Here is a 12,911-nt window from a genome sequence, read left to right as displayed (position 1 = left end):
GTAGGCTGTTAATATTTTCTTATTGGCAACGTTACGTAGCGCTCTGTATGAAAATCACTGTCTGTGCTGTGTGCAGTCTGTGTCTAGTTTGCATTGTTGTCTGCCATTGTAGTGTTGGGCAGCGGCAGCTGGATGTGAACAGCGCGTAGCGTTGCGCAGTTGGAGGTGAGCCGCCAGCAGTGGTGGATGTGGGGAGAGAGATGGCGGAGTTTTGTAATTTGTCATGAACTGCTATATATATTATGACTATTAAGGTAAATACATTGTTTGTTCTCTATTAAAATCTTTCATTTGCTAACTATCCCTATCAGTAGTTAGTGACTTCCGTAGTTTGAATCTTTTATTTAGCTGGCAGTAGTGGCGCTCGCTGTATTGCAGTAGTTCGAGTGACGAAGATTTTTGGTGAGGTAAGTGATTTGTGAAAGGTACAGGTTAATGTTAGTTAGGGCCATTCCTTTGTAGGGATTTCTGAAAGTCAGATTGCGTTGCGCTAAAAAAATATTGTGTGTCAGTTTAAGCACAGTCTTGTATAAATTGTTCTAAGGGGACGTTTCAACGTGTAGTGCCGTGCCTGTGAGTACTTCTGGTACTTGAGACAGTCAATCTGGACATGACGGTCGCTTGTGTCTTTAAATAATGTGCCTCGTAAGAGGCTATTTACATAATATTTGTGCATTCAGTGGTCACGGTACTGCACCAGGTTATCTGTAAGCTCGTCCAGGGTGGGTCTCTGCTGGAGGGAATCCTCTGTGTCGCCTCAAACTCTTTTGGTCTGGTAGTGGAAGTAACGTGTTCCACTACGAGGGGTGCTGCGTACAAACTCTGTTCCTCGCGGTCACTGCCGAATGTGAGAAGCGAGATCGCTGTGAGTGTGGAGGGTGGGACAGTAGTTGCCCGTAAGTTGCTGTCGTTGCAGCAGCTATCGTCGTCGTTGCTGCTGCAAACAGTTGCTGCTGAAGCAAATGCTGCTGCTGCTCCAACTGCTGATTCCACAACCCAACAAATCGTGGATCCACAATTCAATCTGTACATGTAATGTTCACGGTCACTCATGTTGTGCTTCTCTTACACACAAGATGAATACCTCGTCACTACTTGCTGCAACCACAGAAAATACACGGTTAGTTTCAAGGCTTCATTATATAAGAGCAATTAAAGTTATTAATACAGCTTAATTTGTTGGACACGAGTATCTACCAAACATTTAAAGTCTACAAAAAAAAAAGTTAATTAGAGGGAACTGAAATTCCAGACATGCACGGAGGGTGGGTATCTTGGCAACTCTGAGTTCCGAAATAAAGTGGTTTCTGGAGCCACTCAGAGAAACACCAGACAAGTTAGGGAGGCCAGCATGCACTCAGTACATTTGCCAGATGTTCTCATCAGTGACGTCGAAATGGCTGTGCTGGCAGCCATTATAATGGCGGTGGTGCCAGTTATTAGACGCACTGAGCAACACAATCAGCTCGTGACAGAACAAATGACACGTGCCACGTAGGTTCTGCAGCCATCTTCAGTTCCTTTGGATGACTTACTAAAATTGATGAAGACATTAGAAGCACATTTGACCATTTGCAGCATCATACTTAGAACTGATTGTAGTTCTCTAATTTGAAGCCAAGTGAGAGGATTAAACTGGAGGCACATATGCTGTGATTATCTCAGATATGGGTTCTTGAGCCCTGCTACTGGGTGGAGAACTGGAGAACTGTAGGGCCCCATTTAATAGATCAGATGTACACTGCGCAGAGGAACTTGCTACTCAGGTAGCAGAGTACGCGAGGTGTGATCAAAAGGTACCAGGAATTTTTCAACTTTGCTGGCTTTATACATCCGATTTTCAATTTTTTTATCTTGTTGGTAAACATATTCCTGGTGTATGTTTCCATTTCCAGCTGTTTTGAATATTCAGTTTATTATTGACAGTCGAAAAGGTTACTCATCTTTTCGAGATCTGAGCGAAGTTTTACTTTTGAAACAGATGGATCAAAGAACTTGCAATAAATTTAGCTTCAAAAATGGAATAAAATGCAGCACTGCGTTCAAAATGATGACTGTGGTTTTTGGCGGCAAGAGTTTACTAGTGGTACAAACATATCAGAGAGGCTCAAGAAGACATTGAAGATGACAAATGCCTAGATGCCCTAGAACATCAGTTACTTACGACAATGTGGAAGGAGTAGAGAATATGAATCTGGAAAATCAGTGAATCATTAGAGAGGTTGCTGATGATGTTAACACATCCTTTAGCTCATGCCAAGCAATTTTTTCAGATGTGAAACTTCCTGGCAGATTAAAACTGTGTGCCGGACCGAGACTCGAACTCGGGACCTTTGCTTTTCGCGGGCAAGCGCTCTACCATCTGAGCTACCCAGCACGACTCACGCCCGGTACTCACAGCTTTACTTCTGCCAGTATCTCGTCTCCTACCTTCCAAACTTTACAGAAGCTCTCCTGAGAACCTATCAGCGCACACTCCGCTGCAGAGTGAAAATCTCATTCTGGAAACATCCCCCAGGCTGTGGCTAAGCCATGTCTCCGCAATATCCTTTCTTTCAGGAGTGCTAGTTCTGCAAGGTTCGCAGGAGAGCTTCTGTAAAGTTTGGAAGGTAGGAGACGACATGGTCCCCTGTGACTTATTTCTATTCTTGAGACTGTAGAGAACAACGAAACGATGTCGTTTTGCTACCACTTATGAGATAAAGAAAGAATCGGTGAAGGAGCTGAAAACCATAATGAAAGTGAGTTATAACAGAAGTGTTTCCAAGGTTCGAAAAAGTGCTGGCACAAGGGTATTATATGTGAGGGGAATTACTGTAAAGGAGACATAGTTGATGTTGAATAAATAAAGATTCTTGAAGAAAAACAAAACTTCCCATTACTTTTTGATCACACCTCGTATATGACATACACATGGGGTTCCTTACATTAGAGTAACATATCTATAGGCATGATGACGACTTACGTGTCATAATCTGATAAAGGAGTAGTTCACCGATGTTAATCACACATGACAAGAAGAAAATAGAAGCTTGTGACATGTTGTGCTCCAGAAGAATGCTGTAGATTAGATGGATAGATCAGATTACCGTGAACAGGTACTGATTTGAGTCAGGGAGGAAAGAGCCTTGTGTTACAACTTGTCTAAATAAAGTAAGTGGTTGATAGGACACATCTTGCAGCACCAAGGAATCAACAGTTTGGTAATGGAGGGAAGAGAGTGTGTGTGGGGGGAGGGTAGGGGGCAATAGAGGAGGACCAAGGCTTGAGTAACACAGTAAGCAGGTTCAGATGGATGCAGGTAACAGCAGAGATAAAGAATCTTGCAGAGGATACATTCGTGTTAACTGTTACATCAAGCTAGCCATCACCCTGAAAACCGCTGCCACCACCACCACCAACAACAACAACGCCCACATAGTACTATGACCCAAAAAATGGCTGGGGGGAAAAAGCAGCAAAAATTTAAGTTAAGACTGGAATAAATATCTTATGAATAGATTGGATGCCATTGCTTGTGGTATATTATCGTCCTAAAGTGCTTGATAATATGTAGTGAGGTTATTAAGAATTCTTCGATCAGTGTCATTGAGCATTTTGGAGATTTTAATAGTCACCAACTTGTGGTATTCTTCAAATGATGCAAATGGTAGACATCGATGAATTGGATGGGACAGTTTGACAGTCGTCCGGTCTTTGATGATGAAGATAGGAAACCTTCAATTCTGCTCATTCGCAAAGTGATCCATATCCCGAACTCTGCGTAGCCACCCTGAATACAACTCAGAACCTATTGCCTCATTCTACGAATGTACTTTGAGGTTTCCCTCGTGGGCAACTCTGACTGGTCAGTGTAAATATTGGGGTACAGTAATCAGAATCGCTCAGGAACCACAAAAGAAAGGATAACTGGCTTTGTCACTCTAGAGGTTTACTCACACTTACGAGGGCATAATGACTGGAACAGTATATAACATAACTCTGTGTTCCGGACACACTGCTACAGTCATTTAATATAGAACAGTGGTTTCCAAACTTTCGTACACGATTACCCATGAGCTCAATCAGATATTGGGTGGTACGACGCCACCCCTTCCCCCTCCACCCCATCATCAACTTCAGCACCTAACTAAACTTTTGAATGAAAAACAATTTTCTTTAAAGACTTTTATTTCTAAAATGATGAAAGATGTATTATAGTTAGTTTTGTGTTTTATTAAGCCACCAACTAATGACACAATGAGGTGATTGGTATTGCTTGTGCCTAACAACCTCTTTTGTATTTGAACAATGTAGAAAAAGACAGATTGCTACTTATCAAGTTGCAGACAGACACGATTAAAAGACACTCTCATGTAGCTTTCAGAAACACCCTTTGTCAGTAAAGAGAGGACACACACACACACACACACACACACACACACACACACACACACAACCGCCAACTCCAGCATCTTGCGGAGGAATGCCTACAAATACGCTAGAAACGTGAGTGAAAAGGAACGATAAGGTATGCGAGAACGTGTGTGTTGTGATAAGCGAAGAGAGAGGGAATGGGGTTAGGTCGAAGATCAAAAGTTCATGCGGCACAGGCAGGTGTGGAGAACAAAACTCGGAAGTACGTCAGCATGAGGTGTGAAGTGGGATCAATAGCAATAAACATAATTCACTATCAGAGGAAAGAATCTGGGTTATTAGATGCTGCATCAACAATTCGCGCGGTCACGAAGTCTGCGTTGTGCGCGGACTGTCGTACATACATTGTGGCTCGGAGGTAGCATTCCGGTGCCTTCTTTACGCTAAGTAGCAATCTATCTTTTCCTACATTGATGATTTTCCTACCTGGTGTTTTTTCTGTGTTTGAGTGTTTCTCAGTCACACAGATCATAAATCATGTTCCAAATAGATTCTGTCCCATGCTTTTATTATATCTGTTATCACTGTCAGTACTGTACCTTCACATCTATAAGTCTTGCATGCCACATACGAATGCTGCAGGAATCAGCAATTCCCCTCGGTGCATTGCGACTGCTGCTACAACTACTTCTCGGATAAGGAAGCTAACTATCCACAGTGAGGGCAGATGCTCGTTGCAAAACATGCTCCTCCTCTGCGCTGCCCCTCTCCCTAGCGGCAATTGTTTCACCTACAACCCCAATTCAAACCAACCAAATTAAAATGTGTTTACTGTTGGTAAATCACTTGATTGTTGGACTTTTTACTTTGGCAATGGAACAAACTGAAAGACTGAGGGTGTTAATGCTTTGTGTCTGGGGACTACAATAATAATAATAATAATAATAATAATAATAATAATAATAATAATGTGTACACCATTATAGTAACCCTGATGCAGTTACTGTTGTGTCATGCTGTCAATTAATACTACCTGTTTTGAAGTGAGTAATGAAGCGATTTGTGGCCAGTTGCGCGAAATATCTAGAACATGGAGAAGAATTTTCATCATATATCTACAGTCTGTTACGTATAGGCCTCTGTGTCTCGTTTTTACAGTCATCGACGTATGGTAGAAAGCACAAAGTATGTGTGTACTTGAGGAGCCTGGGAACCTCCACCACATAGTGTCATGCTTTATTGATAGTGACTGAGAAAAAGTAATTAATTATAACTCACATAATTAATATTATCTTTTTAAAAAATGTAATTTGACAAACGAAACACGATAAAACCCTTTCGTTTTCACCCCTCATAAAATTTGATTTTACCCTTCAAGGGGTAATTACTACCAGGTTGGAAACTGTTGATATAGAGAGAAGGGGAAGAAGGAAAACCAGTACAGAGCAGATAGACTTCACCGATCTGGGTAGAAAACGTGATCTCTGTAGCGATTTCTTGCATCTGCAGTAACCGTGCTAAACACCAACCATCCCATCACAAACATCAGAACCAACAGTCCCAGTTGACCAAGCGTGCACGATAATTGTCAAGGAAAACCGGATGGCAGTAGATGACACACTTACTGAAAACACTATTTTAACTGAACCCTTTAATAAAGAAAAAATGAACAGGGCTACAAATGCACTGGAAACGAGTAAGGCAGCTGGAATTGGTCACGCGTTTTCTGAATTTATAATAAATTTGGGAAACCCTGCTTGAGACTGGCTTACGTGTTTCTATACTGACATCGTAAGACTGGGGCAGATGCAAGACAGTTTAAAAACAGCTGAAACTATAGTCATAATAAAGACAGTGAAGACCGAGCAAGCAACTATCCAATAACACTCTGAAGTGTCCGTTATAAACTGCTGCATAGTCTTAAATAGAGTGTACAAAACGGTTGCCAGTGTTAGCCCTCCTAAACAAACTGGCTTTAGAGATAACTGGAATCGCTGTGCACAAGTCATAGCTTTGACATTTAACATTATATCGGGATTCCAGACAGGCCTAATAACAGTAGTTATATTAGTGTACTGGACTGCTACTCGTACGTATGGCAGCACGTCTAACTGAAAAACAATGGTTCTCTGCTCAACGCTTACCAAGTTCATGGAGAAAATTTAGAGCCATCGTATCATAAAAATATAGCAAATTATACCGTATTTAAAAATGGACCAGCATTATTCCCAATTTTATTTAATTTTGTACTTCTGAGAGGCTAGATGATATGCACGAAAATTAAAGAACAAGGATAAAAGGCAGTGTAGGTGAAGTGTCCCTGCTTGAAGCACTTTTACAGTAAGACAATGATTACACTCACAAATCAATTTATTGACACGATCAGTTTACTTTAACAAACACGAGTTCTGTGCTCTGTTAGCAGTTCAAAACAAAGAAGAAAAATTCTTCTTGAAAATAAAGGAATGACTTCTTTGAGAACTGAAAGTTCTTGGAAGAGAACATAAATAAATCCTCGCATGAGGCTATCCTCAGAAAAGTTCTCTTGCAAATCGAGCTGACTACCTTCTTAGGCAGACAAAGTGCCGCCTCACAGCTGGAGCAGGGGGTCGCGATGCGTGGCCAGTCCGGCGTCGAGTCCAGGCGCTGGCGTCGTACTGCCTGCTGTTTGCCGCCAACGGCTCCTATACCTTGGAACGAGAAGTGTATCTCGGGACGAAATAAATATGCACGAACGTTATGTATTTCACCACGAACGTTATGTTTTTCACCGACCGCGTAAAATTTTCATATTGCACATATTAATCTTAGTATCAATAACTACTATGCAATTAATAAGGGCTAAGAAGGCTCCTAGACTGTTCTTCTCTCCCTCTCTCTTCGCTTGTTTCTAGTAATAGGAAGCACACATATTGTACTACGAAGTTAAGAGGCTGTTGATATAGTACTTTAAAGTTTATATGTGAGTTATTTCGATGTACAGTGAGCCTTATGTTATGTTCTTTGCATTAAATTAATTTTTCTTAAGCTCCGCAATTTTAGCGGCCGCTGCTACAACGGACGCCATTACGCGTCGACGTAAAAAGCGGAATCGTAGCGGGAGCGCAGAGATCGCCCGCTTTAAAATTCAACAAACATTTTTTCACAGCGATGGTCTACAACGTAGAGCAACATTAGTTTCAAGATTTTACTTTTCAGCTTCTGCCGAGAGCCAGGATTCGAGTACCACAGCCTGAATATGATGGTAAGAGTGTAGTGTGGGTCCACAATAATTTCAATATTTGAGCCCATGCTCTTAAAGTACAAATACGCCGAGGCCAATTATAATACTGTTATATTTTCATTTTTAAGTAATATCCTTGGAAGTTAATCAGTGCATTATGTTTGACGATTTTACTGCTCAGTTGCGAATTACGTAAAAGTAAAACCATTTTTGAAACAATTTTTCTAAAATAGTTAAATACCTCAAAAGTCAAAAATCAAAGTGTATAGCCTATAAAAGCTCTTTGAATGATAGATTCCAAGTAAAAATCATTTAACAATTTTTGCATATTGGACCAGACAATTACACTCGTGCGTGTATTTAAAGACACAGGGCAAATGAGAAAAATATAAATAAATAAATGTACTCCTCTTGAAGAGCCACTTCATTTAGCCACTTCATTTGGCGCCCAACTTCGGCGAATGAAAATATCTGTGTGTGTGTGCGTGTGTGTGTGTGTGTGTGTGTGTGTGTGTGTGTGATTGTGTGATTTAAGTACTTACATCACCATTGTGTGACATTAATGCCTATGTAAAACATTTTTTTGTGGACAACAAAAAACCCCCAGAGACGAAAGAAAGAAGATATTCTTGATAAAGGAAGCGACAGGAACTGAAGCAGCAAAACCTGTATAATAAAAAGGCAAGACCTAAAGCGCAAGAGTCCTGGAAGAACTTGTGCAAAATATCAAGGCCATACATACGTCAAGAATCCTTGATAAATGCGGTAAGCAGCGCTAACAGTGTACTGAGTGTATTTGTGCGTTTTATTTTGGGAGGGATATATATACATTTGTTTTAGTGTTTGAACTTGTAGTTGTCCCAAATTAAATCCGTGATGGGTAAAGCAGGGTAGGCAAAGGTACCTGTATCTGACGAGCACCATTCGCTCGATATGGAAGTAGAAAACGATGTTCAGAATGGAAATGAATATTCTGAATCACATGCCACCGCTTCGGAAAACATACCTTCTGAAACGGCTGGTGTGGTGGTGGGGGGGGGGGGGGGGGGGCGACGAGGCTCTGTGGATACTAAATAATGCACCACAGAGTAATGAACATGTGAGATCTACAGCTCCACTGTATGTGCAGGGGGGGGGGGGCTAGTCAAGTGGTAGGATGGTTGGAACACCGTTGTGTTCACCTATTGCTGACCCCTTCGCAGAATTTTTGCTTTGACGATCAGTATCTTGAACAAAGAGAACAAAATTTAGAGAAAAACTGAGTAGCATACATACTGCACTTATGGAAATGCGTGGTGTATGCAAAGAAATACCGGATCTAGTCCAAAACTTAAGAAGTGAGATGCAAAATTTAGAAATAGCTCACGCTAGCCTTAAAGACGGGGTTCAAGCCTTGACAAGTCGTGTGGAAAATGTAGAGCTTGAGGCACGTCAGAACACAGACAAATATCTAGACGGCCAAGCACTGAAGGTCGAAAAAACGAGTCTGATGAGAGGCTATCTGTAAAGGATCGCGAAATCTCATCAAAGATCGAAGTAAACATCAAATCAGCTGTTGAACAAGCGACAGCGGATCTGGGCGCCAAAACCGACGCCAGCGCTGCCGCAATTCAAGCAGAATAGTTCAGCTAGGCTCACGTGTACCACCGGAGTTACCTATTTGGCAAATAGATGTCGTGCGGAGACTAACTGAGCTGGAAAAGCAAGCTGAGAGTCGAGGACCAGTAGCCAATCAGGTGCCTCGGTTGACAACAGCTATTTTCAGTGCGGAATGCCTTACGGTGCACTGCCCGATGTGAGGATGGAAACGGACAGTGGTAATTTACTGTACCATAAAGAGGATAATGTTATTAAACACAGGCAGCTTCAACTGTTCAACAGTGAAAAGCGTACCATACATCCCGTGGTGTTCGTTAGAAATTTACGTAATGTTTTTCCACGGGGATGGACGGAAAGGCAAAGAATTCAATTCATTGTATCACCAATACAAGGTGACGTGGCACTTTGGGAAACAGACGCGGCCAAGAGATGCCACACCTTGCAGCAGTTTGAGTAGGCATTTTTACCAAAGTTCTGGTCCGTCCAGTTGTATACAGGAAAGACTAAGGAAGGAGTTGTTCAGTTCTGAGACGTTCAATTCAACACTGGGAACTCTCCGCAAGTATTTTGAAAAGGCAATATACTGGGATGAACAACGGGACATAATAAGGCTAATTACAATGACATTACCCAGTGGCATAAAAAAGTACAATGTACCGAAATATGACACTGAACAGTTTATGGAGGTTGTTGACTCTGAAGATCAGCTTATCGAAGACATGAAAAGTGAAGGTAAACTTAATCATGCAGGTTGTTCTCAGCTCAGCTCCATTCAATAATTCAAAACTTCCCTCCAAAGTTGTGCATTCAATTATGACTCAACAATTAGAAATTTCAGAGAAAATCTTCAGCAGTTAGACTGGGATGAGGTGTACAAGGAATCTGATGCTAATTTAAAATATAACTTATTTCATGATACACTTGTAAGAGAATTTGAAAACTGTTTCCCCAGGAAAGTAGTTAAATCAAATTATAAGAAACCATGCAAAAAACCTTGGCTTACTAAAGGAATAAAATATCTTGTAACCACAAAAGGGAACTTTATCTAACAACAAGAAAGAGTAATGACCCAGAAACACCCAAATATTATAAAAACTGCTGTGCTACATTAAGAAAGGTTATTAAAAGGTCCAGAAGCATGTGCATCATGTCTGAGATTAATACCTCTGAAGAGAGCTGCACCAAACCAGTCTCAGGACTGAAGACCACAACAACAACAACAAAATCAAAACAATTTGGAATATTATTACAAGGGAGACAGGGCAACCAAGAGTACAGGGTGATGGCATCACCATCAAATCGAATGGAAACTTGATAAACAACAAGCCGGAAGTCAAAAACATTTTCAATAATCATTTTTTAAATGTTGTAGAGAAAATAGGATCTAAATGTTCATTAGAAGAAGCAAGGCAATTAATGGAAGAATCCTTACCCACACCATTTGATACAACTGAAATTCCTCCCACCTCTCCTGCTGAAATTAGGAAGATAATAAACTCTCTCAAGAATAAAAGCTCACATGGAATTGGCATTTCCAGCAGGATAATAAAAGCTTGTTCCCAAGAATTAGGTGGGATCCTTAGCCACATATGTAATAGCTCTCTGAAGCAGGGTATGTTCCCAGATAGACTGAAGTATGCCATTGTTAAACCACTGCATAAAAAAGGGGATACGTTTGATGTCAACAGCTATCCCCCAATCTCTCTTCTGATTGCCTTATCCAAAATTTTTGAAAAACTAATGTATTGTAGAGTAGCTTCGCACCTTTGTAAAAATAAAGTTTTAACAAAATGTCAGTTTGGTTTCCAAAAGGGTTTTTCAACGGAAAAAGCTATATATACTTTCACTAATGAAATATTAAATGCTCTGAGTAACTGGAAGTCACCCGTTGGGAGTTTTTGTGATCTATCAAAGGCTTCAAACTGGGGAACAATCAAGAATGGGGTGCTGCAAGGTTCGGTCTTGGGTCCTCTGCTGTTCTTAATATATACTTGCCATTCTATATTTATGAAGACACAAAGCTGGTACTTTTTGCCGATGATACAAATATAGCTATCACACCCAACAGACAAGAATCAACTGGTGAAATTGTAAACGATGTTTTTCAGAAAATCATTAAGTGGTTCTCTACAAATGGGCTCTCATTAAACTTTGAAAAATCACAGTATATACAGTTCCACACAGTAAATGGAATGACACCATTGATAAATATAGACTTCGATCAGAAATCGGTAGCTAAGGTAGAATATTCAAAATTTCTAGGTGTATGCATTGATGAGGGGTTGAACTGGAAAAAACACACTGAGGATCTGCTGAAACGTTTGAGTTCAGCTACTTGTGCTATTAGGGTCATTGCAAATTTTGGCGATATACATCTGAGTAAATTAGCTTACCATGCCTAATTTCATTCTCTGCTTTCCTATGGCATCATATTCTGGGGTAACTCATCATTGAGTAAAAGAATGTTCATTGCACAAAAGCGTGTAATCAGAATAATTGCTGGAGCTCATCCAAGATCATCCTGCAGACACTTATTTAAAGAGCTAGAGATCTTCACTGTAGCCTCACAATATATATATTCACTTATGAAATTTGTTATTAACAATCCGAACGAATTCAAAGGTAATAGCAGTGTACATGGCTACAACACTAGGAGAAAGGATGATCTTCACTACTGAAGGTTAAATCTAACTTTGGCTCAGAAGGGGGTAAATTATGCTGCCACGAAAGTCTTTGGTCACTTACCTAATAGCATCAAAAGTCTGACAGATAGCCATATAGCATTTAAAAGGAAATTAAAAGAATTTCTTAATGGTAACTCATTCTACTCATTAGATGAATTTTTGGATATAATAAGCGGGTAATTTCCCCAACCCCCACAAAAAATAATAATAATAATGATTAAAAATATTAAGTGTCATGTAATATTTTGTGTAATGTAATATCTTGTATAGACACCTTTTATTTATTAACGTGACACGTTGCACATCATTACGAAGTGTCGTATTCATGATCTATGAAACAAGTACTTATCTAATCTAATCTAATAAGTAAAAAGTTGAAAACAGCTGCAACAGTATCAACCAAACACCTAACGGTAATGATAACCATAACGAATGGAGACAACCAAATCAGGGGTCAAATAATGGTAACTGGTATAAAGTAGTAAAAGGCGGCATGACGAGTATATGAACAACGGATATAATGGTCACGGTAACCTGCTGTGGCGGAGTAACCATAACAAAGGGCGCAACTCCAATGAACAACCAGCGCCGTGCAACCAAACGTGGCGCCACAACGGGTACAGAATTCCAAACAATCTCCGAATACGACAGCTGGTTATAGCAACCAGAAACAGTATCAAAATAATACGACTTATCAAACTACACCACAGGGAAGGCAAAACAGCAGACACACAAAAAAACATGGAATGAGAATTTTATCTAGCAACAAAATAAATGTACATGGGCCTTATGTGTTTCATCGACCGCATAGGCGGCGTAAAAGGAGTAAACTCCTTAGATGTAATAACCTCTATGCACTTAATAAGGGAGAAGAATGCTGTTCTTGTCTCCCTCTCTCTTCGCTTGTTGCTAGCAACAGGAAGCAGACATATTGTACCGCGTAGAATAAGAGGTAATTAGATGAATAATGAACACTAACTTCACTTAACGAAGTTTTATTCAGCACTTGCACATACAAGAACGCGGAGCGAACTGCCTCCGGCCAGAAT

General features: G+C 40.4%; 1 non-coding gene across 1 annotated transcript; it reads right to left on the bottom strand.

Annotated features, from left to right (window-relative positions):
* Positions 1–2,303: 2,303 nt before the first annotated feature.
* On the bottom strand, positions 2,304–2,377 carry Trnar-gcg (transfer RNA arginine (anticodon GCG)). The gene has a single exon. It is a non-coding gene; the product is annotated as a tRNA-Arg (tRNA).
* Positions 2,378–12,911: the final 10,534 nt, after the last annotated feature.

Source organism: Schistocerca cancellata, chromosome 1 (genome assembly GCF_023864275.1).
Source record: "Schistocerca cancellata isolate TAMUIC-IGC-003103 chromosome 1, iqSchCanc2.1, whole genome shotgun sequence".
Classification (NCBI taxonomy): domain Eukaryota; kingdom Metazoa; phylum Arthropoda; class Insecta; order Orthoptera; family Acrididae; genus Schistocerca; species Schistocerca cancellata.
Note: the sequence above shows the minus strand (reverse complement) of the source record. Positions and strands in the feature narration are given on the sequence as shown.